Genomic DNA, 25004 nt, shown 5'->3' on the forward strand with positions numbered 1-25004 from the left:
TCAAGGTGCAAAACCTGTTCTATGTGATTATATCGAATAGATTTCACCGATTTTTTTTTAAAAAATGTATTATTATTATTTTATTTTTTACTTATCCATTTTTTATACTTTTCAATTTTGCTGAAAGTATGTGTGGGGGAGACCCCTGCAGCCCTCTCCCCTTTGGCCCACCAATTTGTTTTGGCCTAAACCCTGCCCCCACATATATTTGGGGCAAAGTCTGATCATATAAATTCAATGGATTCTCCTTCGATTAATTCTACTGCGGCACAAACTGCTGCTACTGACACACCAATGTGTAAAGCAGTTCATGCCTTGCTTTACAGCTCGTGTAGATGTTTTTATTTTTTTTTAAGTAGGGGCACAAAACAGAAGTAACAAGTCCACCATGCATTCCTGCTCCTTCTCCAAAGACCATGTGCTTTCATGATGAATTTAAACTAAAGGATTTCCATGGAATCCCTGCATTTATCAGTGGCTAAAAGCAGACGGATTCCAAAGCAGAATTTGCAGGCAGCGTTTACATTTATTTGCAAAACGGAACATCCAAGCAAGGAGTAAATGCTACGTTGCCTGCTATTACTCATTCGTCTTGCACTCTCCTTTGACAAAGTTCAAAATTGCGTGCAGGGGACAAACTAGCACGTTAATACTAACTTTGCTGGTCCCCTGCATGCAATTTGCATTTTTAATAAAAATGGGCTTTGCGTGTTTCTTTAAGGATTTGTATATGTGTCTATTTGGTTTCGTATGTGATTTGTGTACTTTTCAAGTCAGTTCTTAAAAAAATCATGTATATGTAGAAAAATGACAAAATTGTAAGGCAAGGTTTATCCTGTCTCACTGTTTCAATAAAGTGTGTGATACTTGGCAACTCATTCTGTTTCACTGTGCCTTGTCTGCCAAAATAGGGAGGCCCCAAAGTTAATAATTTTCATAATGTAGACTATGCAAAAAAAAAAACTCCCATCACAGTAAGTCAGCAGTCTGGCTTCATATACAACAATTTCAGAAAATATGCATGTCTTTCGCATTTTAAGGGTAGTTGTCTCTTGCCTACTCCTGGCACCTTCTTGTAATGTAGCGTCCAATGGTGCCCTTGCGTGTAACAGATTGATGGCACATTTCTAGATGTCGCTTCCAGTGATGCCATTCTGTGGGCAAATTAGGAGGGCCTTCACATCTTTTGCGGACTGGGCCCTGGAAAACCGAGAACGACCCCTGCCCAAAATCTCAGCACTCCGAGAGCCTGTACATTGCAAGCAAATGAGGCGAGTTCCTTGCAGCTCCCATCTCACTTGAAAAAAAAACTAATTTACAAATGCTGCTATGCACAGTGCCCAGAGAGGCCCACTGGAAAGCGAGGCCTCCTACCAGGTGCCTTTGCAGGGACATCTTAAGGAATGAAGGCGACCCTGGGCGTGGTTAAACTTCGAGTCCCACCCAAAAAGATGAAGTAATCCAAGATTCTCTGCTCCCAATCACAACCCATCCCTTGATATACTGCCCTGGCAGCGATTCCAATAAGCATTGGAGGTCTCTTCAAGTCCTCGTCCATTCTAGAAACACAATAACAAACAAGTGGCATTTCAAGGGCGCGTTAACAGCCCACAAAGAAGGTAAGTGTGTTCTAGGACAGTCACAGGACAGGAAGTAAGGCAGGCTGTACAAAAGATGCAGGACACAAAGCAGTCGCCATGTGAAAAAGCTCTGCTTATCCCAGCACAGGCACAGAACTCGGGCTAGCAGCCTCACAGAATGTGCAAGCACTTGAACACGGGAAGCAACAATTGAAAACACAGAGTTCCAGAGTTTGAAATTGATGGGAGCTCTTTAGCTCCCAATTCTATCCCAGGAGAGCCTGATTACTTTTAAATCAGCAACTACCAGGAGCTACATTTGGCTCCCCAGGCCAGCTAGCACCTTACGAACATGCATTTGTGACATTGACTTTGAGTATTTCCTAGTGTTAATGAAGACAAATTAGGACACATGTACACTTAATGGATCATGAATGCATAATGGGGCAAAAGTTAGATTCCATCATATGTGGAACTTAGATTAACTGATCGCTGTGTACTCGACCCTGGTTCCCCAGCGGTAGCTCTTGCCTACTGGGTGATGCCTCACACCCAGGAACTGGTTTTAGCTCCTGCTCATCGAACCTTAATTTCCAACCCGGCATACCACAGCACAGAGAGGTCCCAGGAAGGTGCACACTGGACACACAGTTCTCGTCGGGTGTAAATTAAGAAATAGTTGCATCAGTATTTCATATTTCAAGGATTTATTTATTTAACGTGAGCACAGTATGCTACTTTTCTAAGCATACCAACCAATTTTCTGGCAGATGACCAGTCAGCCAGCTGGCCACTTGACCTGAACCTCACCCACCTAACATCCATACGGGCCATGCAGCGCATTGATATAACATTCTCTGCCTTCTTCTTATGTCTGGGAAGGTGCACAGATCTGAACATAGACTGAGATTAGAAAAGGGTGTTGTTTTTCGAGTGGCGTTGCCATGAGTGAGTCAAGAAGTAAATGGCTTTGCAGTGGGAAATATGTTAATAGTAGCTATTTGTTTATTTGAAAATACTCTATAGCGAGTTAATACAATTAAATTAGAGGAGGGGTATTTTCAAGAGCATACAGTGAGAACTAAATCACTCTTTTGGGCCAACAATTTCAAAATGTTTCAGGGCGAGGACTTTTTGAAACGTTTGGCCATATGAGACAAGGCTAATTGCCCAGGATCACACATTTGGTTTAAGTGATGAAACTGGGATTTGAGCTCATCCTGCAATGTCTGCACTAACCAAACTGTTTCCCAGTTCTTGTCCAACAGCATGGTGCAGTTATTTGTTTGTTTGTCATTCATGGACAATAATAGTACCCTTTTTGTAGCCCTGATTTGGAAGACTGAATTAGTAAACAAATCATATGATAAACCAACATGACAATATTTGAAAAACGATTGTTTCAGAAACATGTTTTACACAAGGAGAATGATTGTAGCTTTATTTTCTCCATTCAAAATGGAAGCCAACAAGTACAATCATGCTAACGGATGTGAGCCTAAACAAACACATCTGTTTTTTTCCTTCTGTATTTTAAGAAATATGCCAAACAAAGGAAACTGTGAGATAAGGAGGTGTATGTATGGGTGCTCATGGCGCTGACAAAAAATCTTAAACCTGCTTATAATAATTCTTTGACAAAGACCTGCAAAAGATAATTTATGATGTGAAGAACATTTGCCATTTTAGAAAAAAAGCAAACCACTTTGTGTATCTCAAAGAAGCAGACCTGAAAATAAACTTCCCAGAGGCCCATGAAATTTGGTTGGCTCTTTCTTGAGCCCCTTCAACTTAAATTGCTTACACAAAAAGAAAGAGTAGGCAATGTCCATAGTTCCTTATTATGTGGCCTTGCAGAGGTTTCTGCATTCAAATCTCATCAGCTCTAATTAGCAAAAACATTAGTTAAGGATCATGGGAGTTGTAGTCCAAAACATCTGGAGAGCCATATAATGAGCAAGCATGGGCTAACCAAAGACATCAGAACGTGAGAGAGCAAACCTTTTCACTGAACAGAACACAGCACTGTACAGTGGGATAAGGTGATCGGTCCAGGATCTCAGTCATCTAGTGGCAAAGTCGGGATATCAGCCTTGACATCGAATTTGGCTACCCAATCACCTCTCCTGGCTAACACATTATGCTCTTTATTGGGGTGCCCATTTTATGTAACCTTTTTTTGGACAGGGTTCCAGAACTGCCCCATACTGATGCCATGTTAGTTTTTATAACTAGTGCTTTCTGGTACAAGTATGATGTTTCATAGCACAGTAGGTGTTACTACCACCAAGTGTGGAGGCCTGGGTCACGCGCCCCTTTGGCCCTTCTATAAAAATGTCTCTGTGCCTTTGGGAAGGCATGGTGGAGCGCAGTGATCCCCTTTTATATTGGCTTGGCAGGCGAAGAATGATGGTATGAAGGGTATGCACAGATGTGGGTCCCGAGTCTGCCCGGCCTAGAGACCCAAGCTTCTCCTCACGGATGAGGCCCAACAAGGCTGAAACATGTTTGGGGATGCTTGTGGTCTTGTGCAGAAGGGATGTGAACAAGCAGTTCGGGCTGGACTGCCCCTTTTGGGGTGGGAACAAGCCTGATTTATATATGATCTTTCCCCTTCTGTAATGGCTTGACAGGCAAAGAACGATGGTCTGGAGGGTTGCCCAGAGCAATGCCAGAGGTTATGATTAATTCCAAACCTTCCAGCCACCACCCCTTTTGTTTTGCATGGGGGGCAGTGATTGGCCATCAGGTCAGGTGATAGGGCTCGTGGTTCATTATAGGGCATGGACACAGGCCTTTCTGGCTGGGGCTTAGATGAACGATGGCAGTTGAGGGGACACAGAGCGCTGTCTAAGGTTGTAGCTGACGTCTCAGCTGGGTGTGGGCATTTCAATCATGAAAAATAAAGGCAAGAGTCATGGACATGTGACCGTTTGAGGCCCGTGAGGAAGGCAGCTTCGGCAAGCAGGTCATCTGCTTTTGTTTCAGCTTGTAAATCAGGTGGGGGCCAAGACTATATGGTCAAGCAGGCATTGCTGGCATAGATCGGTTGTGGCTGCAGCCTCATGCAAGTGATTTACACTAACCATTGCTGGCATAGATCGTTTGTGGCTGCAGCCTCATGCAAGTGATTTACACTAACCATTGCTGGCATAGATCGTTTGTGGCTGCAGCCTCATGCAAGTGATTTACACTAACCATTGCTGGCATAGATCGTTTGTGGCTGCAGCCTCATGCAAGTGATTTACAGTAACCATTGCTGGCAAAGATCGGTTGTGGCTGCAGCCTCATGCAAGTGATTTACACTAACCATTGCTGGCATAGATCGGTTGTGGCTGCAGCCTCATGCAAGTGATTTACACTAACCATTGCTGGCAAAGATCGGTTGTTGCTGAAGCCTCATGAAAATGAAATGGTGTAAAGTACTCATTGGGTGACATGGCATTTACTGGATTTTTTCATTTGTTAGCCTAGAGAACCAACTGTACATTGTATGGATTTTTACCTAATTTTTGTGAAAGATTGTGCTGCAAAATGCATCATTTGAGCACATTATTTTACAATATTTCCCCCACTTAATTATTCTGGGACCCCTCGCTATGCTCGGTCACTCATGCTGATTTGAGGAAATATTTAGGCCCCTCCACTCAAAATATTTACCAGGTATGACTGTCCATGAACCAAACAATTCACTGGATATTTGTCATGCTTCCCTAGAGAAACCATTATAAATTGTGTGGCTTTTCATTCCATTTGTATTTAAAATTGTGCTGCAAACTGCATAATTCCAGCACCTTAGTTTAAGAAAATGTGTATGGGTGACCCATCAGAACCCCTTTAATTGTTTTGGGCTCCCTCACTATCCTCGGCCGCTTGAGCTAATTTGAAGACAAATTAAGAACCCTCCACTAAAAACATTCACCACCCTGTGAGGGCAACTATGAATTGTTCAGAATCTTGGTCCCCATCAGGAGCCATCAGCCCCTCCTCGCCTCCGCTACTGGTGAGGGCAATAGGCCAGTGGCGACCAAGAAGTTTCACATCCACTTAGATCAGTAGAGACTAATAGGATGAAAATGCAATTACCCTAGTAGTGACTATCAAGACTCACAGTAAGTGGTGCTTCGGGTAGGTTTGTGTGAGCCCTATGGGGCAAGCTCATGGGCTGTAGACATAGTCTAGCAGGTAGAAAGCCGTGCGGTGTACAAGCAGCAGGAAAACGGGCATGGCCGCAGAGGAGATGCTGTTGTCCTCTATTGCCCTCGGCTTTTGACACTTGGCATGGAGGACACAAAGGGGCGCTAGTTAGAAAAGGGGTAAGGGGGTCTACATGCCATTGTCAGACGTAGCACATTCAGAACCAGACAGGTGTACAAGCGGACGACCTTGGTTCTCTAATGGCTGCTGTCTGTCTTCTTCACAGCCACTTCGGAGTCTGTGGGATTTGCTGGCAGAAGGGAGCCCGGCGCTTGCTTGGTAAATTCACAGTGTGGCCTTGCAGGAGTTGTGCCCAGGGATCTGCGGGCATAAGCAGCGGGACATATGCTCAGAGGCAACTAATTGGGGCTTAGAGAGTAGTACAGGCGGGTGGGCCCGGTTCCTTAATGGCTGCCACCTGCCTTTGTCGCAATCACTTCCGGATACCTGCGTCATTTGTTTTGGTCTGGTGAACAATTCCATTTCCCGGGGGCGCGTGCTCGTTTACGTGTTCAAGCGTGAGTAAGGAAATAGGCCTTTCTCAGAGGCTGCAAGAAGGGCCGGACATGGAAACGCGTGACTTTAAATGTGCGCTCCACTACATGAATGGGGGCAACCAAATGACTTTAATTGGTTGGTATTCTGTTTGGAGGGCTATATATGTGCACGAGGTAAGGGGGGGAGGCAGGGACAACGGCCTAGTAAGATCGTTGTCCCTGTCTGCCCTCTGTTCCCCCTCCCTTGCCTCGTCGCACCTTGAAACACTTGTGTATAGGCGTGTTCTAAATGCCATATCATAACACCAGGCAATGACGGGAAGGGGTGCTCGCTGGCCTGGACACGCTTTAGCACTTTTGTGGAAAAGCATTTAAGAAGTGGTTGGCGTCTGTGCAGGTGCTGCACCACAACCGTGATGATTTCTTACTAATGGGCAGGAAAGAAGTGTCAGAAAATGTTACAGGTCCCGGCAGGGATTTCAGGCTAAGCTGTGGAATGTGGCTGTGGAATGTGGCTGTTCCTCTAGTGCCAGGAAACGGGGACGGGCCGTCAGTGATGGAATCAAGCTGGACTTGGTGGCTACGAAATCCAGGTTGCGACAGGATACATTTAACCCATTGCATTGCCAACTGGTGGATAGGGCAGGGTCTAAACATGTGAGGGGTGCAGCAACTGTGGTGCCACGTTTACTTTGTGGGTAAGGGCAATGTGGTTTCAGGAGGCTGGGCATTTTGCAGACAGCTGGCAACTGGGTACTCATGAGAAAAAAGCCACATGACGTCAAAAAATGTCATGTCAGCAGAAAGAATGAAGTTATCTGTAATAACAAATATTCGCACTAGGTATAGAAGTTGGCTAAGGACGCATCTGTTTTCCATGGCAACTGATATCCACCATGGCTGCCTCTAATGATACTAGGGCATGTTGGTCACTTTATCGTAATGATATGATGGGTAAGGGGACGCTAGAGATCAATCCAATAACTGAAGCTCAGTGGAGGAAATACATGGGCATCCCATATAAATGAATTGGGGTTCACATCGGACGATGACAAGGAGTATATAGACCACTCTTTTAAATTGGAGAAGGATGCTGACACTATCCTTACCATTTTCTAAACGCCTTAAACCATGAAGGGCCCCAGATCCTGATGGACTGGCCAATATTGTTTTGAGAAAGGCACCAGGATTTTGGGCAAATCTCCTGCATAGAATATAAGAAAGGATATTAGTGCATAGACCAAAGGGACTCCTGGGAAGTCCCTCTGCCAGACATTAGTCCTGGTTACGAGAGCCTTACACGTGTCTGGGGTTGCTGTTGGTACTCTTGTTCAGAGGAGAATTGCCTAGCATTTTGGGCTGGACTGCCCCAGGGCAGCACAAAGACTGATATGTTTTGGATATTTCTTCTCATGAAAGATAGTGAGCTAAAGAATCTGGGTAAGGCTTTCGTAACCGGGACTAATGTCCGGCAGAAGGACTCCCAGGACCCCCTTTGTTTTTTGTATTAGTGCATAGATACTTTCCTGTGTCTTGGGTACAATCGATACTCATTCCAGTATTCAAAAAGGGATCTAGATTGCACCCTAGGAATTACTGTCTTTTAGCCATGATTGACAGCATGTGTCAAATCTTTTGTAATATCATATTAGATAACTTAAAAAACTGGAAAATTGAGCGCTATCCAATAATTTGTTAAAGGTACAACAGACTGGCTTCCGTCCAAGGGATGAACACTATATACAACGTATGGGTGGTTTACACCATAATATACGCCACCCGTAATACAGGGGATACCTATGTTTGATTGACAATGCCAGCACTTGCAATGGTGTAATAAGATCCCACCTTTGGAGAAAACTCAGGAGTTGGGGGATTAACCAGATACTGCTATTTTATATTAAGCAATTGTACGGCGACACCTCGGTTAAGATAAGATTAAATCAGGAGCGGATGCTTTCTAGTAGAATGTCAAACAGCATGCCTTAAAGCAAAGCTATGTTCTTGCAAACCCCCTCACCCCCATCCAGTATAACCTTTATGTGGCAGATATGCTGGAGGTATTGAAAGTATGTGGCAATTTTCCATCTAGAGTAGGCAATAAATCCATCTCTTGGATGTCGTTTGATGACGACACAGTCATTCTTGACAAGATACCCATTGGGCTTCAAAGGTCCTTGAATATGTTACATCAATATGCAAAGGAAAACAATTTGCGAATAAATATGGGGAAAACGAGAGATCATGATAATTTGTGCCAGTAGGAGGAGAAATGGCCATTCACACTGGGAACTTGCCGGCACTAAATTGGATATCGTTGATGAGTATTTGTACCTGGGGTCTCCATTGCAAATAAAATCAGTCGCCCTTATTTGGAAAGCAAAATGAGTCTTAAAACCAATAGAAGGGTTGGCGCTACTAGAGGATTTCTTGAAGCAAAGGCAGGTAGTTCTATTGAGGGCCACATCAAGCTGTACAAAGCCAGCATTGTACGGAGTGTGCTTTATGGGAAGGAGATATTTTCTGAAAAGCAGGTTGGTTGGCTGGAAAGACTGGCGGGCAAATGATGGCGTACGATACTGGGTATTGCTAACTTTGTGCCAGTTGAAGCTACACGATGCAAACAAGGCCTTACCTCCTTGCTTACCATGTGGGAGAGCACAAGATGTAGATTATACATTAAGATATTGAAAGAGAGGGAAAGAGAGGAAGACCAAGTACTCACTGTTTGGCATATTTGGAATATTGCTGAAAGAGGTCCCTGCTAAGTATGAGGCTCTAAGGGAACTGAAATCTTCCTGATATTCGTTCTTTGCAGAGATGGGTATCTTTTGTTCTGATGGTGAACTGTCGGAAAATATACTGATAATCATTGAATATAACATGGGATCAATAATATGCGCCATGAAAACCAAAGCTCTGTTATGGGATGAATCCGATACGTTGGATACATTGTCAGCCCCAAAAAATTATGCAGAATATGTAACCCAAGACATACATAAGAAAAAAGTGTTAGCGACATCATGCACATACCATTGGAACCATTTTGGTTGTGTGTCTATTCTGGTAGGTCCATGGTAATAACTACTGCATCCTACCATATATGGAGTGAAACTGATATCTTGCTGCCGCCTGCAGTGTTAATGTAATCACAACGGTTTTATATTAGGTGATATGGACCAGGTGTAAGTGAATATATTTTCGGGTTCTAGAATAATATTTTATTTGATCTCAAATAGGACACTGTTGAAGTATTAATGATATGAGTTATGATGCGTTATGAAAATGTGATGAATTTTTAGCTTTTATCGTATTTTGTACTAGCAGGTGTACCGGTGCTTCACACAGTAATTCCTACATTTGAACTTTATTTAATAAACTGAACCAAGGCTTCTTTATAGGCAATATTGCTAATCTTTCCTGTTGAGCGAATGTGAACAAATTGTCTTTGTTTCCAACTTTGGAGCAAGCCACATTAAGCGGACCATGATAAAAGCATGAATGCCGTGAATCGGTTCCAGCTACTTTGAGTTGGAGCATTGAGATTGCACAGCAGCATTATTGGTGTCCCGATCTACTGCTAAGGCAGCAGCGACCTCAACGTAAGTGCTGTACGTGGAGGGCTGAAGCGTCTAAGCTTGAAGTGCCATACCCGTACGTGTACGGCTGAAGCCTGTAAGCTTCACACTGTTGAGATAGCATATATTCATCGACTTCAGTGGGAAATGAAGTTTCTGTAATTATCATGAGAGATTTTCCATGATGTGACAGACAACATCATTACAGAAACGATTGAAGAGACATGCACTGTGTCGTGTCACCCGCTTGACTACAAAAGCACTGTATTGTGTCACCAGCATGACTTCAAAAGTGAGTGCTGCTAATATCAGCTAGAATGCTGATAGTGTGGAAAGTTTAGGAACAATGAACTGCTGAAGTTTTCATGAAGTGCTGAATTTTTCATGAACTGCTGAATTTTAGGAACAATGAACGCAGAACTACAGCAAAACTATGGCACGAAGAGCCATATGGCAGGGGTAAGCATTGCAGACTGCTCAAAAGAAAAAAAAGCAGACACACATATATATCCAAGCATTGCAGACCACAACATTAGAAACATTTAAATTTTATACTTTTTGCATTTTCCACACCATGGAACCTACAACATGCCGAAATCGAGGTTTGTAGCATGTTGGGAAGTATGCTGAACATTTCAAACAGACACATATATTTATTACATTATCTTTACCATGGAACCTACCCACATGCCACATTTCAGGTTTCTGGCATGATGGGAAGTATGCTGAACATTTTGAACAGACACAAACGCATGTTCAAGCATTGCAGACATCGTAAATAAAACTGCTTAAAAAGAAACATGAGAACAATTGATATTGTATACTTAGTTGTGCATTGTCTACACAATGGAGTATGCTGAACATTTCGAACAGACACACACACAGATACCCACACATTGCCCTTGTATATAGAGAGATTATGGTTCTGCATGATTTTTTTAAACTAATGTTGTGCATTTGAATAGTGCAAATGGCTTATGTGTAGCCAGAAGCACTTAAATAAAAAAAGCCACATCACAGTATTAGTCTGACAGCCAAAATAAGGGACAATTTTGTGGTGATTAAAATAGGGTGTGTATGCGGGTGTTATGGTCACAGACCTTATGAACTTGACACCAGCATGGACAAGATGCCCTACAGCCCAGATACTCCGGTTACCACAGACCAAGATGACATGCTCCACAGCACTGACACAGCACCCCCAGGAAACACTAGTGACTTAGTAGCATGAGGTCATGTAAACATCAGAGGCGCACTCTACAAATTTCATGTAACATAACTTGGGTACCAGTGCGGACGTCAGTGAGAACAAAGCCCATTGCCATGTCGCAGGCCTGTCTGCTTTCATTGCACGCAGTACTGGAGAGCATTTCAGGGTCTCACTGGTGAAAGAACACTTGGAACGTGGACAGGAAATGTCTCAACATGCTCAGCAGCAAACTCACTGTACAAACACAGCAACCAACTACATGTCCCACCATGCCACAGTATCACACGAGACTTGGCAATTCTCTGCAGACCTGAGGACTCACCCATGCAAGCTACGCCTCACCTAATGCGTGGGGCTTCCTAGTTAGCAATGTCAGGGATTTTGCAGGTGTATCCAGATGATGGTACTTGCAACAGTATTTAGAGGTATCCAGTGAAAATGTTGCCAACTAAAATGTAGTCAGTGAAAACATTGTGGTGAAAATACCTTTGCAGTGAAAAAGCCAGCAAGCAAAGTGTAGTAAAAATAAATGCAGATGCAAAAAGTCGCCAAAAGTGCAGCGTTGTCAGGGTAAGTGTTGGGGTTAAGGAGGGTGTGGAGGGCTTGTGATTGCTTGGTTTAGGGTCAAGATATGGGTTCAGTTTAGGATAGGGGGGTTGAGTAGGGCAAGGGGCTAGGGTGAGAGTAAAACATTTGATTAGAATTAGGGTAAGGGTTTGGGACGGGCAGTTGTGGAGGGCTTGCAATGTTGGAGTTTGGTTAGGACTTAGGGCAGTGTAAGGGTCAGGGTTTAGGTAGGGGTTATGGTAAGGCTAGGCTAACAGACGAAGCATTTTGGTTAGAGTTAATGAAGGAATAGGGAGGTTTGAGGGGGTTGGTGATATTAAGGGAGGATAGCGATTAGGATAACCTGGGGCTAGGGAACAGTAAGGGTTAGATCAAGTGTAAGAGTTTGGGTTATGGTAAGGCTATGGTTAGGGTAAGGGCAAGAGCAATATTTTGGGTAAAGGTAAGGGCAATGGAATTTGTGGAGGGCTAGTGATGGGGTTGAAGTTAGGGTCACTTTTCTTTTTAAAATGTTTTTATTTGGTGTTTTGTATCACATTGCATGCATATAAGATGCTTTGGGGGTGCTGAAGGGTTAGGGAAAGCCGTAGGGGTAGGATAAGCATTGCAGTTACTGATAGGGGAGGGGTTAGGGAAATGGTAATTGTGGCGGGCTAATGATTACCTGGCTTTATTACGGGTCCTGGTCATTATTAGGGTTACCGCCTTGCACTTTTGAGTGTTTACAAATAGCTATTTTGGCGACCTTATTACTGCCAATATTTTCACACTTTGCATTGCTTGTATTGAATGACAACATTTTTGAAAACTACTTTTTGCTGCCTACTTATTCACATTACTAAATTTTTCTGTTGACATTTTCAAATACACCGTTCCAGATTCTTAGAAAAGGAGCATCTGTGTGATATCTATTTAGACTTTTGCAGATCAGAACAAGGAGAACACTTAAAGGACATTTGAGAAAATGACTTGAGGCACAGACGACTGGGATTAAAACTCAAGTTTAATATTCAGAACTAGAACTAAAACCAGGATTATTTATTTTGCATAATTCCTTTCATAGACGAACAGGCAAGGGATCTGGACTACGCATAGTTGGACGAGGACTCGCTCAGAAAAGGGTTTGCGTTAGGAAGCGACTAAGGGTGTTGTAGCCAGAATCGGTAACTCAGATCTACTTGTAATCACCATCGTCGCCCCAGAAGGAGTCTCTGGCATAAACGTCATCAATCAAGGCCGGATTAACAGAGAAGATGAACCTTCTTTATCCCAGGCTTTCCCTCCCCAACCCTCTCCGGCACAATGGGTTTGTGCTATTGCTCTGTGATCATTTTTTGGAAGGGCTGTGCGAGTTCCCAGGTACGATGAGATATTCCCATAGATGACGCAAGAGGCCAGCACTGATCCCACAGAAATAAAACACTCAGACAGGCCATATATGATGAAATGTTGACAATACAATAGCACCCCTTCCTTCCGACAAGGCATAACATTTTCATTGGCGCAATGACCGTGACTAGTCCTGGCACAGAGGACGGCAACTACCACATGAGAAAACTGATCATCTTGCATACAATCAAATGATTACATCGGGAGGAACCATGACCACCTTCACCTGACACCCAGTGGGTAACCGAGGGCTATGAGCCTGGGCTTCAAGACCGGCAATCCTACCATGTGACCCGACCATCCTGCAAAACCTAATAGATGCTAAATCTACAAAAGGGTTCCTGAACCTCTGTCACAGAGTGGGGGACCCTCCCGACGGGCACCTCAGCCCTCATTGCAGCTACCAACCTTAAACATGAACACCTGGCCAGGGATTGTCTCAAGAAAAACATTTGTGGCCTCCTCAGATAAATAAACGCCATCGGAATGAAAAAGGTGAGAGCAACGGATCAATTTTCACAAATCAGTGTTCAACTTTTCACTGAGGCATTCAGAACCTCCATTGAGATGCCTTCCCTGCCTCATGCAGTAATCCTCTCAGACCAAAATAAAGCAGTGACCAGTAAACAAGAGCCGAGACACGAAAATCTGCTCCGCTACAAATCACGCACCACCCGCCTCCCCGTGTCCCCCGTATCATTACCTCCCAAATAAAGTACAATCAAATTTCGTTCATGGAACTTTTCATCATCCAACGCCTCCAAAATCAGACACGAGCCACACATTGTACAACTTCATGCCCCGGCCGCTTAGCTGTAACCTGGCGATCTCCTGGATGGACGACTACTGGTGCCCGGGACATAAACAAAAAGCCCACATACCCACACTAACCGAGGCTTCCTGGGCACAGTAAATGGTCCGGAAAAGAGAAACAAGACTAGAGGCACATGCAAAACATGTCAGTCTTCCCTAACAGGACCCTATAGCATAAATAACAAAGGGGGTGGGTGTAAGCTAAAATAGCGCAGGTCATCCAGACTTCCATCTGCCAACCCCTTTCATGGCAGGTTCCCCATACCCAAACTAAAGGCTGTAGTGTCAGGCCTCAATATGAAATGAGTGAGTTGAGAAAACCGCAGGATCGATGCCTGACTGTTCAAGTACCAAACCGCAAACCCTTGCAGACTGATATGTGGTCAGAGAGGAAGCATCCAAATTATCTGATTCAGGAAATGCTGGTCTCAAACCTAAATCCTGTTTTGCTGCCTCGATGGGGCCCAAGGGCTGCCCGGGTATCACCAAAAACAATTGCACCCATTGGCCATGTTAACTTGTTTAACTTCAGAAACAGAATTTGACTTTCAACCTGAATATCCCGAAACGTAATTCCATGCTCTGGTTTTGAAAGTGTAACCAACTCACTTTAAAGAAAAGCACCATGAACGGCAGGCATGCATGGCCGCCTAAACCATAAATCCTCATACTGCGAAAGACCGATGTCGGGAAGTAGCCCAAGCACAGAACTACCTTGATATGATATGATATGATATGATTGGTTATTTATAACGCGCTTATTACCCAGAGGTTTCTAAGCGCAGACCCGGGGATCAAACCTGTGTTGTCTTGCTTGCAAGTCGAGCATGTTGCCTCTGAGCTATCCTCCGAGACAAGGAGGCCAAGCAGGCGCCTTGTATCCAAGGATGTGGGGGATATGCATTCCCACCCTTGCAATGCAAGACTAAACCCTGCCTCCTCTCTGGAGCACCCCTCAGCTTTGGGAAAGAATGAGGATGCGGATGCCCTCTGAACTTCTATGAAGCACGTCATTGCATGTAACGAAAAAGGACCTTGCATATGCATATCCCGCGTCAGTGCGAAAAAGATACTAAAGGCTACATTCTTTGTCGTGATTGATAGGGCAAACACGACCCGCTCTGGAAGAACAGGGCACCAAGATTCCATAGACCCTTTGGGAAAGCCATCGTCTCCAGGTTTGTCTCCGAAAAGTGGGTCCTGAACTTCTTCATCTTAACATGAGATAAGGAATCAGCCACGTTCTTCTTAACACCTGGCAAATGCCATGCTCTAAAGACCAAAATTACCTTTAAGCAAGACAAAACCAACTCCTTAAGCAATTGCAAGGCAAAACCAACTCCTTAAGCAATTGCAAGGCAAAACCAACTCCTTAAGCAATTGCAAGGCAAAACCAACTCCATAAGCAATTGCAAGGCAAAACCAACTCCTTAAGCAATTGCAAGGCAAAACCAACTCCATAAGCAATTGCAAGGCAAAACCAACTCCTTAAGCAATTGCAAGGCAAAGGGGCATTGTGCACTCTGGCTAATAATGGCTAAACCCACTGACAAGTTATCTGACCAGAAAAACCTGGAGAAGCTGATCCCAAACCACTAAGGCAAGCAAAATGAGAAAACGCTCTGAGAAAGTGACTTTGCAAGTAAGCCCATATTTGTACAAATGCACCAGTCAATAGTGCATATACCATTGTTTGCCCACAATTGCACTAAAACCAATACTGCCAGCCACTCAGGTAAACAGTGACAACTGAGCTTTAGGTACCTGTGGCAAAGGGCACAGATATTTCTAGTTAAAATCTGACTGGAAAGCTAACCATACCGTCATATGTGCCCTATTGTATTTAGACGACCTCGAATGGTGGCGCTTTCCTTTTAGGCCTCCCATAGCCATATTCTTTGAAAATACACGTCCTATTGGTATCACCCACAGGGCAGTGTTCAGCTGACCAACAAGGACCTGAATCTGATGTAATATGAACTTTCTGTCCCTCAAACACATTTCCTGGGATTGCCGAACTCTTGAACCTTCCCCCGTGGCAGCCTACTCTTTCCCACCATTGAATCCAGCTCAATAGCAAGCAGCACCAAACATGCAATAAGCCCCTCTATCTTAACTTCTGCAAGAGAAACCCCTAAAGACTGGCTTGGATACAACCTGCAATCAGCCTTCCACACTGACAGGATTCTGCCTGTAGCACGAATACAAAATCATGGATCTATGGGAGGATATATTTAGAACCACAGAGCTCTCTTTATGCCCATTTGAAACGTTAAAGATTTCAAAATAAGAGCAGGAGGCGGAACAGCCCACGGTATGCATCCATCAAAGAAATATCCCCCTTCACATTGAAAACCTAAAAGCCCATAGTCATCAGAATGTTCTAGTAACAGACTGAAAGCAGACTCAATGTCAGTCTTGGCCACCAGGGTCCCCTCCCGAGCTCCTGTGATGTGTTTGGGTGCCATATTGAATGGCATGCATCAGACTGAGCAGCACTTTGGCTAAATGACATCATTACCTGCCTGCCCCTTTGGATAATCAGACTGTGACTCAGACAGAACTTCGCCACCTCTTTCTTGGGGACCAAACCAAGGAGAGAACACACCAGCTCATGCAAGCAGAGTCTTGCAAAAGAACCTTGATTTCTACCCAACCCTAGCTCCTTAGTTGTCTTGTATCCCCTAAGGGCAAGCCTGTTCCGTGAAGCCTAGGCCTGGGCCCCAGGGCCCTGTGGGTCATCTCAATAAGCCATACATCTAACTTTTTTGGTCCCAAACCATGTCCGGTTTATACGCCTTTGCTCTGCCTGAACTTTGCGTCACACTGCAGCCAAGCATTTCCCTGGGAATCCTACGGCACACAATTAATGAAGTTAAGCAAAACATGTACGGCCAAGTAAGGGTGCTTCTCTATTAGTACCCTGGCATAAACAGAGAACCCAGTAATCCAATGATTCTGTGTTTCATCAACCCACATTTTTTTACTTCATTTCCCCTTCTTTGCCTTCTTTAGGCCTATCTTCTTTCACACTGGCATCAATGAGGGTAAATGCATCAAGAAACACACCTTTCAATTGTTTTCCTCATATCAGACCTAAGGAGGCAAGATAAACTGCAAGAAGCTGGTAAGGTGGGCACCGTGCTGCCAAGACAAATTGCGATATGCATCTTGGACTAGCTGTGAGGCGTGCCAACACTCACCAAGACACATTGATTTTTTGCTTTGGTGGCTTCAAGCATGCAGCGTGACAGGGTTAGAGTCATGACCCTGAAAATGGGCGCGGGGGACCCTTCGCTACTTCAGGCAGGAGGCACACCAAAAATAATTCCGCCGAGCCTGGCTTTCAGGGTGCCCAGTCCCTGAAAAATCTACCGGTTTGCCACAAATATTACTGATGGTGCCACTCTTCGTCTCTCAATGCCTCCCCATACACTGCTGTCTCTTTTCTGTTTCAGAACTTCAACTCCCAGAATACATCAGCGAGCAGCCAGGAAAATCCAGACCGGAACCAAACAGGAAAATCGTAAATACAACAATTTATCTGAACAGTGAACCAGCACCACAAACCAACAGTGACCAGCACCCCAGAAAAACTAAAAAGCTATAATGCAAGCAGAACAACGACTGCCCACCACGACCTAGAACCAACAGGAGAACCATCAGACTGGTGGCAAAACCATGCTGGGACAAGGAGTTGGGAAAGGGGGGCACAGAGAGGCTTTTTTAAAGAAGCCTCTCACTTGTGTAATTCAATCCACCCCCTGGGGGAAAGGTAGGCACTGATTGGTGCAGAGAGTCAGGAGAGCGCTGCAGCCATAGAAGGTGAGGGGAGGCAAAGAACTAACAGCAGCACTATATAAAAGCCGACAGGAGGAAAGGGGGAGTGTGGGATGTATGGGTGAGGTCAAAGGAGGAGCTGGTGGGTGGAAGGTGGATTGAGAGACAAGTCTGAAAACGGACATAGGAGCGGAGTGTTGGAGAGTTGGTGGCCAAGCTTTGCTAAGGTGAGGTATTTGTGAGAAAGAGTGCTACTGGTTGTTTGTAGTGTAGTACAGGAAGTGAGGATGTGGTGTACATAAGGTGTGAGAGAGAAATGGAAATAGTGTGAGAGATGGGAATAGGGGAGTGGGGTTGTAGTAGTTGGTGTTAGAGAGAGTGCGTGCTAGGAGAGGGTGCAGCTAGTAAAGTTGGGTGTAGGAGTGGAGTGTGAGAAGAAGGGTGTAGAAGAGAAGTGGGGAGGAGCTGAGATTAGGGAGAGTGAGTTTAGTAGAAAGGTGAGCAAGGCACCATATCGCTGAGTTTGAGGAAGAGAGAACTGGTAGTGTAGATGGAGTGGTAGTTGTAGGATGGTCAGAGGAGTAACATCAAAGGGTGGAGCTGAGGATTAGAAGTGGGGAAGTCAACAGGGAAGTGAGGAGAGGGGACAGTAGTAGCAGTGAGAGTAGTAGAAGCGTTACTGTGAGCAGAGTAGTAGTGCAGAGAAGGTAGAGTATGAGTAGAGTGTAGATGAGAGACTGGTAGAAAGGGAGGTAGTAATATCGGACTGCAGGGGTTAGTGGTGGGGGAGAGAGCAACATTAGAAAGACAGAGGAGAAGGACATGGAGAGGAGAGATGGTGGGTGGAGTTGGACGCAAGAGGAGAGGAGTGGTAGGAGGAGAATAATAAGGGGATATAGAGCTGAAATGCCTAACGGCACACATACACCACCAACTATTAGTACCCGGTGTGTGGGGGTGGCAGCCTCCAAGCCAATGTGGAGGCTCAGAACAAGGGAATTACCACATGGTAATACCCCGCACCGAGCCTCATCACGACTGGAGGCCGCCATCTTCCCTGGCACGGATTCAGGTAAGTACTCTGCTCCCCACCCCTGCCGTGCCACTCCCCCACCCCTGCAACAGATTTCCCACCTCCGTCCCCTTCCTTCCACTTACCTGCTTTTTTCCTCATCTTTGGGAGCGGGCATGCTGGAAACACTTCTGTCTCCAGGGCGTCTGCTCCTGATCTGCGTCAGGCTGCCATGGAAAGGAAGCAGGGTCTGCACGTAGTCTCTTCTCTCCTTTCCATGGCAGACATGTTTTTTGTTTCCTTTTTTCCTATTTTTTGAATGGCCGCCATGGAAAGGGAGAAGGGGCATTTAGTTTGTTTACTTATTAAAAAGTGTTTTCAATGGCCACCACGGAAAGGGAAAATAGACTTTGTTTTCCATTCCACAGCTACCATTTTTTAGTTTTTTTGTTTTTCTATTGCGAAACGGCAGAGCACCTTGGAGCAGAAGAAAATTGCTTTTGGTACTCTGGTTTTACAGGCCGGGGTACTAATAGCAATAAGCCCCTAGCTGGGGGGGGGGAGTGGGCATTCCCACTTCAGGTAATGCCCTGATGCCTTCGTTAAGGCCCTCGATTCGCTCAGGCCTGTAACTATGAGCCCCGGGGCATTACCTGAAGTCGTAAGGCCCCCCTGCTCAGGGCTTATTGCTTAAGTACTAACCAGCGCTAGTGTAGCGCCAGGTAAAATGTTACTCAGGGAGTTAAGAACACATTAGGCCTCATTACGAGGTATGCGGTAGAGGGATAAGGGGGCCGGTAGGGATGCCGGCCCCGTTATCCCAATACCGCCCCATTACGAGTTCTCCTCGCGGGACCCGCTAAGGCGACCAGAATGCTAACAACGGGCCTGTCATTAACAGGCCCGTTGTTAGCATCATCCCCATTCCCATTGAGCCCTTTGGGGACTCAAATGGGAATGGGGAGGTACCAGGTCCGGGTTCCCTGAATGGGGAAATACCGGGCCCTCCAAGGTCGGAATGGCCTGGTAAGTCCCCATTCAGGGAACCCGGACCCGGTACCCAGTATGGAGGTAGCCATGCCACAAAAAGCAGCATGGTTACCTCCATCCTCGTAATGAGGCTGATTGTTTCAGGGAGACATCTGTAGTGTAAGCCGGCTACTAGAAATTAGGAATTACCGGTTGGTAGCACTTACCTGGGGTAACCCCATTTCCTGCCAGTATCTTAAATAAACTAGCTGCCTGTTCGTATGCTGAATAATCTACACCATCTAACCAGGCGATATACTTTGTTGCAATTTTCAATAAAAATTATGGAACTTTCCAGATACATCCGCAAATTATTAAGGCCATCTGTGACAACTGCACTGTGTTAAGGTACTGCTAACCATAAGAGTTGCCGGCAGGGAAGAAGTGACATCCTTCCATAGCGCTGCTGCTCCCAAGAGACACAAAGGAAGAGATTGTTACAAAATGGGGGATGGCATCGCCCATAGTTCCAGCTGCTGTAATCAACATAGCAGGTGGCTGCTCCTTGTGCGTAGTGCAGGAGGAAACTGCGTACTGCTAGTTGGTAGGAAAATGTGTGTGTTAACTGACGAACCAGCAAGCCCAGCAGAGTGCCCCTTTCGTAGCACTGCAGCGGCTGCTTGGGCTTGCTGCACTGCTGGGGACAGCAAACTAGCATCGCTAGCATAGGATCTGCCATCCATGTTGAGGCATTGGCTATCAACAGCAGAGAACGGGTAGCCACCCCCCCCCCAATTGAAGTGCAAGCTGTAGGTTAATTGTTACCCTGCCAGGTAGAACATTTGCTCCCTGCAGCAAATAACGGGCGCCTTGCCTCCAGCTCAGTGTCATGTAAACTTATGTATCTGTCAGGCCCAGGGTCTATTAAAGAATGGCGCTGCGCTCGGTGCCACCCTTAAACACACTTTACAAGAACAGCAGGGGGTTCCGTTCTGTTGTTCGGCTGATACTTGCTCTTGATAGGCGTTTGAGGCACATATTTGGGAGCTGTGTTGGGGGCTTTCATTTGTAAATGTCCCATCACAGTCTAATTGCCTAGATATTCGTCAAAATGGGCTGCTGATGACAGAGATAGGTTTAATCAGCAGACCCTTTCTTTAGGTGCCCAGTCAACAAAACACACCTTTGAGTCGGCGAGGAGTCTCAGGCTGGATTCAGTGAGGCCCCCACGGGTGCTGTCAGAAAGTTGGTGAAGGCGGGATGGGATGGAGGCGAGGCGGGGTGCGCTTAAACCACTTACACTGGACACTGGCAGACCTGGGGCCGGTATTGGAGGGCACGTTGGCCTCTTTAGAGGTCAGCGTCAGTAGAGTTGCGAGATTACCAACTGAGGAGGCATGCAGTAAGAATAAGCATTTGAATTGATTTGAAGGGGAAGGTGACACCTTTTCTCTGACCCAGAAGACTCACCCAGAGTGGCCTGAGGTCCACTACATCCACCACTGGTGGGGCAACGTTACTATCCCCATCATCTCCAGTCCTTGGCGGCTCTTCTAACAATCTGGCTGGCTTGGATCCAGGATCTGACCGGATTCTCCAATGGACCGTACTCGGTCATTTCGCCCGTCGAGTTCGGTACGTGCACTGTCTGAGGTGTGTTAAGGCGCTGAAGGACCCAGTGCACTCCCGGAGTTCTCGCCGTCTCAGGTGACTTGGTAAACAGGATCAGCCGCTCACTCTGCACTTGCTCAGGCGCTCGCTGAACTGGCTCTGCGAGGAACCCTTAACCGGTTTACGCTTCAGAACCAAATTACGAAAGAAAAGCAAAAATCAGCGCTGAACTAAACACTGGAAAAAAAAGGCAGAGAAGGGTCTGGTCATGTGTGCAGGGGATATCCATAATGGCGGCCGTGGGCCTCTGCATTCACTGAATGGCCACGGCTGCCATTCTAGCGGCATGGCTCCATTGCACTTGTGGTTTCAGTCAGCTGTCTTCAGTGCCTTAAGTGGGATAAGACATCCAGCTGGGTGGCTCTGATGCAATATTTCGGGGAAGGACCTAAAAAGGGTCTTTCACAGCCTCAAATCCCAAGCAGCTAGTGAAGCTTCGTAAGAGGAGTGGCCTAAAAGAGCCAATCAAGTTTAGATATGTGTAATGAAAGGGAGCAGATCTGGTTTAAAAGATTTTTTAAATATGGTTAATGTGTATCCATTTTGACCACAATAAATATATTCAAATATGAAACAGAGCATCAAATCAAAAGAGGTCAGTACACCATACAATCCCACAGCTCTTCTGAAAGAAATCCAATTATTTGGACATAATAGTTAAAGGCATTCCAATGACAATGCTTTCATACAATGTGGGGCAAAAATCAAACTCCTGTTTGAAAAGTACCTATATTTCATTAAGGAATTACGATCAGTGCAGATCGTGGAGATTCTCCGTGGAAGGAAAGCCGCCTGCTGAAAATTAAACCACTCGCAGCGCAAGGCCTGTTAATAAAGAAAAAATACAGAAAATTCTCCCTACAGCCTGTCATCACATTTTACAACCAGAAGGTGGTGCCAGCCCTGTCATATGCCAGAGAAGCAGGTTTACATTTTCCGGTAAAATTTTGGGAGAAACTGGAATCCAAGTATTGGAAGCGACTCCTGAGGCTCCCAAATGCTGTGCCAATTGGAGTCATGAGACATGAGTTGGGCCTTTACTCCCTATATGTTAGGATTCAGTGGAGATCCTTGATGACATTCGGAAAGGTAGTATGCCGTGACTGTCCACCTCAATTAAGATCAGAAAGGACGGCATGACATTCCGGCCGTTGAATCAGTGGAGAGATGCCTGCCTAACCTTGGTAGATAACTTGGGTTTATCAGTTGAAATTCTGTGTGATAACCCAAAGAAGGTGACAGAGGCCTTGCTAGCGGCGGATTGGTTTGAGACTGAAGCAAAACGGTCTATATCTAAATGCCACACCTTCTCCACAGCGCTGAACGGTTTGCCAAACATTACTCCGAAATAGCCAAAAAAATGTCCTTGCCGAAGTTCCAAGACTTGTTTCTAAGATTCCGGTTAAACATACTAAGGACAAACGAGGTATTGTTTAAATACGGCCTCGTGAAGGATAACAAATGCCGCTTTTGCAAGGAGAAAGTAGAATCCCTGCAGCTTCTGATTCTGTTTTGTTGCAAACTGAGAAAGGCGAGAACTACTATACTTTTGAGAAAGCTGAATAAACTTTATGGCCTAGATGCCAACGCTTGGTGGGAAGCCCTCTATGGAGGCCATGCAATCACAGCTACAAGAGCGCTGGGTTTGTTTTTGAACGAGATTTTCAACATTAAAGGCGCCCCAACGCTGAAATTGACGATTCAAAACTGAGATGGAGTTATTTAGTGGAATGGACTGGGAGTTTAAGAAAGTTTAACTCATGGTCATTTATTTTTTTTTCCACTCAATTTTTATTGAACATTTTCCATACAACGAGAACTCAGTACTTCAGAAATATCCACATCAGATATAACTCCGCCCCTCCCTCAGTCCCTCCCACCCTACCCCAGCCCCCGCTCATATTGAACCGGGCCCAACCGGGCACTGTGGGTAACACAAAACTTTTGTATGGGACATTAGTCTTTAAACGTTCTGACAAAAAGGGTTCGTGAAAAACAATCCATTAAAAGTGAAGCAACAAAGGATTTACATGGAGATCTTCAAGTGGCCAAGGCCAAAACAAGGATAATCAAAGTCTCATTGCACACCACAGTCCTCGTGCAGGAGCACCACCGTCCAGTCCCGTGGGAACGTTTCCATCGTGTCATGGGTAAGCGCAGTCGGCTTCCCATGGGTGAAAATAGTAAACATTTTTGCAAGCCATTCTGCTCTGGATGGAACTAGGTTGCTTTTCCACTTCTGGGCCAGGGCCAATCTCCCTGCTCTCAACATGGCTTGCACTACCCCGGGAAGCCTACTCGCTTCGGAATCAGGGGAGGGAATGCCAAACAGCAGTTCGATGGGCAGAGCTGAGAGAGAGAGGCCCACTATATCCCTGATCCAGCTCAATAGCTCTGACCAATAGATCTGAATAGAGGAGCACTCCCACCACAAGTGATACCAAGACCCCTGTTGACCACATTCTCTAGGACAGAGGGGTGAAATCCCAGGGAACATTCTGGACAACCTATCCGGAGAGAGATGCCATGCGTGGAGGACCTTAAACTTATGTTCCATGACAGATGTATATAGAGATCCCGAGAAGAGCACCTCATAGAGTTTTGATCAGGTCGCCTCCTCCACCGCCCCCACCCCAGATTATCCTCCCAAAACTGCTTGAACTTCTGTCTGCCCTCAAGCTGCGCAGTGATTAAGACTTTATACATTTTGGACAGCGCTCCCTTTCTCGAGGTAGCTTCCACTATTACTCTCTGTAGGGATTTGAGAGGGCTCTGGCCGGCCTTCTTAAACTCATGGTTATTTCAGAAGGAATCACAATTAGAGTACCGTAAGCCAAGAGACGAGTGTAATGAAGTATGAATGAGAGAGAACAATGGTTAAAAGGAGAGCGGTCTGACGCGAAGATAATTGGGTGATTTGTGAAAGTGCCCCAATACATGCTGTTAAAAGAAACTGGAGGGGTATATTGAGAATGTTGTACCGTCTCTTGACTTTGGAAGAGGAGGATTTTAGGAAAAACTAATGTTCGAAATATAACTGCGTGCTTAATAAATAAATAAACAAAAATAATAACTGATGTTGTGATTCTAAACATTACTGAAGGTGGCATCTACTGTCAAAGAACTGTATTGCCACTCCTATATTTAAAGAAATTTGGTAAGGGAGGTCAGTTCGGCAATATTTGGTGACTGCCAGGGCAGAGGCCTGGCTAGCCCAGGCCCACTTAAAGCCCTGCCTGTCTTGACAATGGAAACATTTCTGGGGGCTGTGGGTTCAGCAGCCATAGACATTCACAGAGACGAGAGATGGTGTATGGAAAATAGGTATGAAAGGGGCACTTTTTTGGAGTAACTGCCAGTTGTGGTGGACCTATGTGTGAGGGGCAACGTCTTGAGGGGCAAGAAACTGATGCTAAACAAACCCCTGATGTCTTCTGCACTGTCATATCACATCCTGACCGCAATTTAAATGTGGAAGCACCCTGCACACGGCCTATGCACATCACACACAAGTGCACACAGGATTTGCCAGTGTGGATTTCTCGCTTTGTTGCTTCGTTGTGCCCATGGTCACTGTCAATGGAGGTGGCATGGTAGATGCTGATGGCGAGACCAGCGTGTCTCAATGAGACTTCGGAAAACTGCTGTGATAACCTGCTGAGCCACGTAGCAGCCTCATAGAAGGTATCTCAGAAGTAGGGTGACCAGATTTCGAAAATAAAAAACCGGGACAGACCACAG

At 45.4% G+C, this 25004-nt stretch overlaps 1 protein-coding gene across 1 annotated transcript in view; it reads right to left on the reverse strand.

Moving 5' to 3' along the window:
* The window catches only part of SLC6A4 (solute carrier family 6 member 4), a 438254-nt gene extending 417014 nt beyond the window's left edge, over nucleotides 1–21240 (reverse strand). Inside the window, exon 1 of the mRNA XM_069615255.1 lies at nucleotides 21063–21240. The gene's annotated coding sequence lies outside the window, so the exon portion shown is untranslated. The remainder of the gene's footprint in view (nucleotides 1–21062) is intronic.
* Between the last annotated feature and the right edge of the window lie 3764 nt (nucleotides 21241–25004).

Source organism: Ambystoma mexicanum, chromosome 9 (genome assembly GCF_040938575.1).
Source record: "Ambystoma mexicanum isolate Mex_15411 chromosome 9, UKY_AmexF1_1, whole genome shotgun sequence".
NCBI lineage: Eukaryota > Metazoa > Chordata > Amphibia > Caudata > Ambystomatidae > Ambystoma > Ambystoma mexicanum.